This window comes from Haemaphysalis longicornis, unplaced genomic scaffold, assembly GCF_048455015.1.
Source record: "Haemaphysalis longicornis isolate Haplotype H1 unplaced genomic scaffold, Haemaphysalis longicornis Haplotype H1 scaffold_12, whole genome shotgun sequence".
Classification (NCBI taxonomy): domain Eukaryota; kingdom Metazoa; phylum Arthropoda; class Arachnida; order Ixodida; family Ixodidae; genus Haemaphysalis; species Haemaphysalis longicornis.
Genome location: NW_027526225.1, coordinates 111,279,735 through 111,286,274, shown reverse-complemented (window position 1 = coordinate 111,286,274; position 6,540 = coordinate 111,279,735).

Genomic DNA, 6,540 nt, shown 5'->3' with positions numbered 1-6,540 from the left:
TCCTTGTTTGTGCCGCTATCTTTTAACTTTTTTCCGCATACGTACAGGGGAAAGGTACCCACGGAATTAAACCCTGCATACCCAAGCAACCACCACACATCCATAGGCAGTCCAGCGTACGTCCACTCCGGCTCTAGCGGACGTTCGTTTCAGAGCCGATGGACATATACCATGTAGGTCCGCGGGACGTCCGAATTTAACATTTCCATACGTCCATTTGGACGTCCGGAACTGGATGTATTCCGGACGTTCAGTAAAAATTTACAGAATCACAAGTGTATTGACAAAAAGTATATGCTCCTAAAATGAATACAACAACGCACATCACCAGCGCAGCACCGGGAAGATAAGTAAGGGGGGAGGGGGGGGGGTTAGAGAGAATTTATTATAACCCACATGTCAGGGCGCATCGACTAGTGATAACAGCGCTGCCCTAAGTACAGAAAATTATCCAATCAGTTTTCGTGTAACGTGGTCATTCTACACACTGCGCAAAAATGTTTGGCGTGGGCAACAAGCTACTGCAAATGAAGTCACACAAAGTCCACCAGCGCTCAAAGAAAGAGTTCATAAACTATACTGAACTCAGTACGGCACTAGGGAAACGCTCAGGATGTTGCTCCTGACCACTAAAAAGCGCGTAGACTAACGCAAAAGGAAGGCTTCTTCCCCTAGAGCTGCCAACTCATGCTCCAAATGACTCATGAGAATAGACAGGACAAGCCACAGCAGAGGGTACATTGCCCGTTGCGGCCGGGCTCGAAGACATGCAGCACCACGATTTCTCCACAAAACGAAAGCACCAGCGCACATCAGAAAATTCACCAACACATAATTTGAACGAGTGTTCATTCGAAGTGTGAGTCCGAACACGTTGCCGCTACACGACTGGGAAACAAGGCATGTTCTAACATTTCAGTGTGGCCGCAGTGTGGATACCTTGCGGAACGCACAACGCCGAATCTCGCCAGACGGTCACACGTCGGGAGAACTTCCCAGCCACGTAACCACCCGAAACCCCGAACATCAGCCGGAAGTGCCGCCGAGGTCAGCTGATGCCAACGGACACCGCGTGACCTTCCTATCTGTTGGTTGTCTAATTGGGTACACGAGCACGGTAAACTTGGTTCACATGTTATAGTAGTGGTTTTCAATTCTTAAGTACCCATCCCCAAAGAGATCATCGTTAGAGTCGGCGACGTGCCTCAAAGTTAAAAAATTACGCTTAATTTTAGTGACTCACAGATAAAACTTGCAATATACAAGCCATGATGTTAATGCACAATATCTTTATAATTGACAAGCGGGGTAGTTTTTCAGGTTTGGCTTTTATATTCATTTTACGATATTTGATGCTACTTGGTAACAATGTACGTCCACGGGTGGATGACCTTAGGATGTACGAAAATGTATATCCTTTGTACATCTGTTGCTGGATGTGCACAGTACGTCCGCAAATATACATTCAGAGATGGACGTACCGTGACCGTACAGTGGCCGTCCAAACTTGGCATTTTTTCGGCTGTTTTTTCGGACGTGCCACGGACGTCCGTGGTTGCTTGGGTACACCACTGGTTGTCCTCAACAGCAAAATGCAGCAAGCATGCACGGCTCAGGGTCCAGCAGTTGCCAAAGAACACCTGGGATGTGAGCACAAGGTCGTACCCAGAAATTTTCTTCGGGGGGGTTATGAATTTTGGGAAGGGGGTAGTTTTGCTGAAAGCAAGAGTAAGTATTGTTTACGTGGTGCCTGGAAAAGATTTCGGGAGGGGTTTGAACCCCCAAACCCCCCCTCTGGGTACGGCCCTGTGTGAGCATAACTATAGCTCACTGCACCAAAAGTGGCATGGGGCTCCAGCAGTGCATGGTTATTGCCTCCTCGAAAAGGAGCTAGGCGTTGGAGGAAAAAAAGATTAAAGCGAGGATGTGTCTAGTTTGTAGTCCGGCGTCACTATATAAGCACTCCACTAAACTGATGTCCAAACGAGTTATATCAGTTATATATCTTGCCCATTGCCACTTCTGCCACCACGTCTTTACTTAGATTGGCGTATAGTCCTTCCTTAAAATAGCCTAATCTAACGCAACCCAACCTTACATAAACTGGAGTATCTAACATCACCTAACCAATGCAACGTTATTAAACAAACCATTGTCTTAATTTAGCTTAGTAATTAGTTTTTAAGCCATTTAAGTGGTTGCAACCGCTTAAAATGCTTAAAACTAATTACTAAGCTAAATTAAGACAATGATGACCAAAACAGCATAGCTAAGGAGGAGGAATAAAATTTTATTAAACAGCAAGATGCTAATATCAGGGGCACCCGACCAGTGAGAGGAGTCCTCAGTCTAGGACCCCTTGGAGTCTACCGGCCTTAATTCGTGTATCCAGCCAAATATTCTATGTGGCCTTTCATATATCTCCAAATAATATTATTTCACTCAAATCTTTGAACTCGTTTATATCTCTTGTTAAACAGTTTACCATTTCCTCATTTTCCTCCCTAGCGCTGATTCCGGCCCACATATACACAACTCGTATACCACGTATTTCGCCCCGCTATCCTGCCTTTAGCCCAAGGATGCTCTTTACAGCTTTCATGCACTCTCTGCCAGTCGGTCCCTTGTTTAATAAGCATGCCAACACCTCCCCTTCTCTTCATTCCTGCGGTCCTGTTGCACCCCTCACCGGTGGGGCTTCTGGGTCTTGGAGGTGAGTCTCGGCTATAGGGCGTACACATTTATTTCGTCCCGTTCAAGCTGGTGTTGAATTTCCGCCCACTTATCAGGCCTTCCTCCATATTTACGTAGCTGAATAAATATTTATTGCATTTGTTTTCCCCTTTTGCTTTCGACGGCGATGATGATGATGATTGCTATTGGTTTCCCCTTTGTAGCAGGGTGATGACGTGTCATCTTACGAAAAGGTACTAATATACCTATGCTTTATGCTCTTGGCTTAATACTAGCGCTTCTTATGGCAGACACAAAAAACTTATTAGGCACAAAATACTTTTTTTCCTGCTGCAGGTGGCAACTGTCCTAGGCAATTCTCTTCTCTGCTTTTCGTCGACGAGCATTCTAATCTTCTTTTCGTCGCTTCGACAGCCTTGAAGTTAACTTCATTTGTGTTACCCTTAAATCCTAGCTAGGGCTTCTGGAAGCCGAATATTTCCCTCATGTAGATTTGGATGGATACTCTCGCATTCTAACACTATGTGCCGCATAGTTTGTTTCGTTTCCGCAGACCACGCATATCCCACAGGGATTTATACGCACCCACCCCCAGCACCCCCTAACACCCCCACAGAAGGATATCGACACCCCCCCCCCCCCCAAAAAAAAAAAAGCTTCCACAACCACGAGCACCCTGCCCAGGGATTTATACGCACCCCCCCCCCCCCCAACCTCCCCCCAGGAGGATTTCGACAACCCCCCCCCCAATCGAATTTCTGGATAACCCCCTGATACCCCATCATTTTGTGAATAATTCCCCACAAAGCTCTTAGTTCGCAAGCAACCTGCTCTTGCCCCAAACAGCAAAGCACTGCCCTGGGAATTATTGTAGAAAGTAGCCTTTCTGATACCCAATTTCTCAGCCCTGTACATCTATAACGACGTTTTAGCTTCCATTTTTTCTCTCCATTTATCCGTTTCTATCTGCCTTTCCTCTTTTTTGGTTACTTTGGCGGTTTGGGTTCTCCACTGTTCCTTCCGCATTTCATCGTTCGCCTTCTAGTCTTCCTTAACCACTGCGTGTCCACGGAAGTTGTCTCTGCGCCTCATCACCCCAGCCGGATATGTTCCTCCGCACGGCGCAAAGAGTTGCGGATATTTTGAACGTGACACGAGTCATTTCCGTTGTTTTTCGCACTAGATCTGTTTGCAAATTTACTGCAGCGATGACAAGCAGACTAGGCGAGAAAAAGCAAATGATCGATGTCTTTAACCTCACGAGTCCGTCGCTTCAGCGGAGTGATTACATGTGTTATTGCCGTTCTTTCCCCATGCTCTGTCATTCATACCACAAGCAGCATGCAGCACTGTGGAGGCTACATTGTTGTCAGTAGAGCTCCCACTGAGGGCGCCTAAGTCACCGCGAAGGAAAGCGAGAATGGGCGCCAGGGCCTTGCGGTTCCACCTGCCGAGAGGGGAGACTGAAAGGTCCTTTCAAAACCCCCTTCATGGTGAATTAGGCGCCCTCAGTGGGCGCTGTATCGACAACAATGTAGCCTCCACAGTGCTGCATGCAGCTCGTCGTGTGAACTATAGCTATAGTGTTCCTCAAATGGGGGCCCCGGACCCCAGGGGGGTCCCCGAGGGCACTTTAGGGGTCTGCGAAGCCTGCCCGAAACCCCCCCCTCTCACCATAATTTTTTTTTTTTTTTGCCAACCACTGCTGCCCATTCGAAAATGGCTTCGTTGTAAGACGTATACATGTTTCAGTAGCGAAGCTCCTTAAGTCATGGGTCTGTCCATCCCTTGTGTCTCGTGGTACGTGACCGCCGCATGCTTTCGGAGATGTCGCAAAGTGGGCCGCGTTGCACGCGCAAGAACTGGCTGCAACCGGCAGCGCAAACTCGGCACCGGGAGCGCGAGCTTGTCTGTGTTCGCCAACGAAGGCGCGAGCGCACGTGCACTGCGAGGAGGAGATCACGCAAGAGATCAGGCAGTCGTTCTCGGAGATCGAACGAGACGCAAGGACCTTTGCTCGTTTCCTCTCGTCTTGTTTGGGCACAAGATCGCCCTAAATAAAAGTTTTTTCTTTACCGTTGTGTCCCATCCTACGTGACAAATTGTGGTAGAGGTGCGGGGTAGTCCTCGATGGCGCGGGGTCTTTCACCAGGTCTGGGCCTGGGAGCATTGACTCCGAAAATAAAAGTTGATTTGTACAATGTACGCACACAGTCTTACGTCTTTCTTAATGATGTAATGGGCGAACTTTCACGGGAGAGTTACGGTTACCGATGATCTCCCCCTCTCGAGCTTCGCCCCACTTATCATTCATTCCGTGGATATGGCGTGATTTTTTTTCTCTCTCTCTCTCAAATCGGCCAGACGCAAATATCCACCTCCTCATCCATTAACTCACCAAACTAGAAGCAACGCAGTTAAGAAGAATACAGACTATCTCTTTCAGGCATGCCTCACAGTTGCACATGATTCATCCCAGTCTGTACAGTTACGAATGCCAATTCTGCGGCACCCCCAACACTCTCTACCACATGGTGTGGGAGTGCAAGGGTGTGAAGGAACTTCCGGAGGTCCTGGCGCCGTCGACGGAGCAGTGGGAGGCCCTGCTGCCCAGCGAGGTCCTGGATGACCAGCGCGGCCTGGTTATCTTGGCCAGACAAGCAGCTGAGGGCCATTGCATCCTGGACTAGGGACACCACCCACCATGGATGGTCAACCCTACTACAATGAAGATCATTCAGCTCTCAATTTTCCTTTTATAGGAATCAATAAACATTTATTCTTCCTCCTCCTCCTCGGCGTTGCATGTCTTTTATCGCCGCCTGTTTGGATAACACACCAGCTATGCATAAAAAGCCAGACAAACGCCAGGCACAAAAGGCAGCGTGTAAATGTTTGGGCGATTTTAACAACAGAGCTGTTAGGGAAATACCTGTAGGAAAATGAAACACACTTTTACCCAAGCACCCATTACTGCGACCGATATTACTGCCTCAGTTTATGGTCCAGGTATGAAAACGCCAAGAGACAGATATGTTCAGTCATGCTACCTAACCGAATTTCCTAAAATCTAAGATGTCGAACATTCATCTGGTAATCCTTTGGCAAAAACCGTAAATCTGGTTTTTCAAGGCACGCCTACTTCGAAAATTATTCCTTGGATGCCCTGTAAACTTGCAGGTTTAGGGCATGGCAGTTAGCACCGAGAGCATATATACGTTGGTTCCATGTCGTGGGGGAAGGGGGGAAAGGGGGCTTCTGAACTGCTGTGGCAAAGGAATAAAAAGCACACAAGCATCATTGCTATTCTGCATCCGAATGAGTTAAGCACGAACACTGGTGTGGCTTCATAAACTAATCTTATCACCTCTGTGTCTAACGTGTTGTACCAAGTGCCGTCGGACATTTTTTCGTGGACTGCTGAGAGCATGCGAAGGGGCAGTCAGGTTTGTGTAAAGGGGCCTTGCAGACAAAACACAAGTTAGGTTCATTCGAAAGATTGCCACATTAGAATCATACCGACGCCACTTTTAAAGTAGCAAATAAGCTATATAATTAGGGAAAAAGGGAACGGCCATGCGACCCACTAGCTTTTTTCCCGCAACAGAAACTTTGATCTCATATGCCCAGCTGCGCGATTGGCTGAGGCCAGCAAAAGCAAACTCAAACTAGGCAAGGCTTGTTAGCTTACCGAGCGAGCTATTTGCGCTTAAATTTAATGCATATTCATTTTACAGCAGCAAAAATGGTGCGCTCAAGAATGAAAGTTGCGACAATACACGTAAGCATAGAAGTGCCGATGCGCACTGCTGTTGATACTGGGCACATTATGCTTGTTTTAGCTGC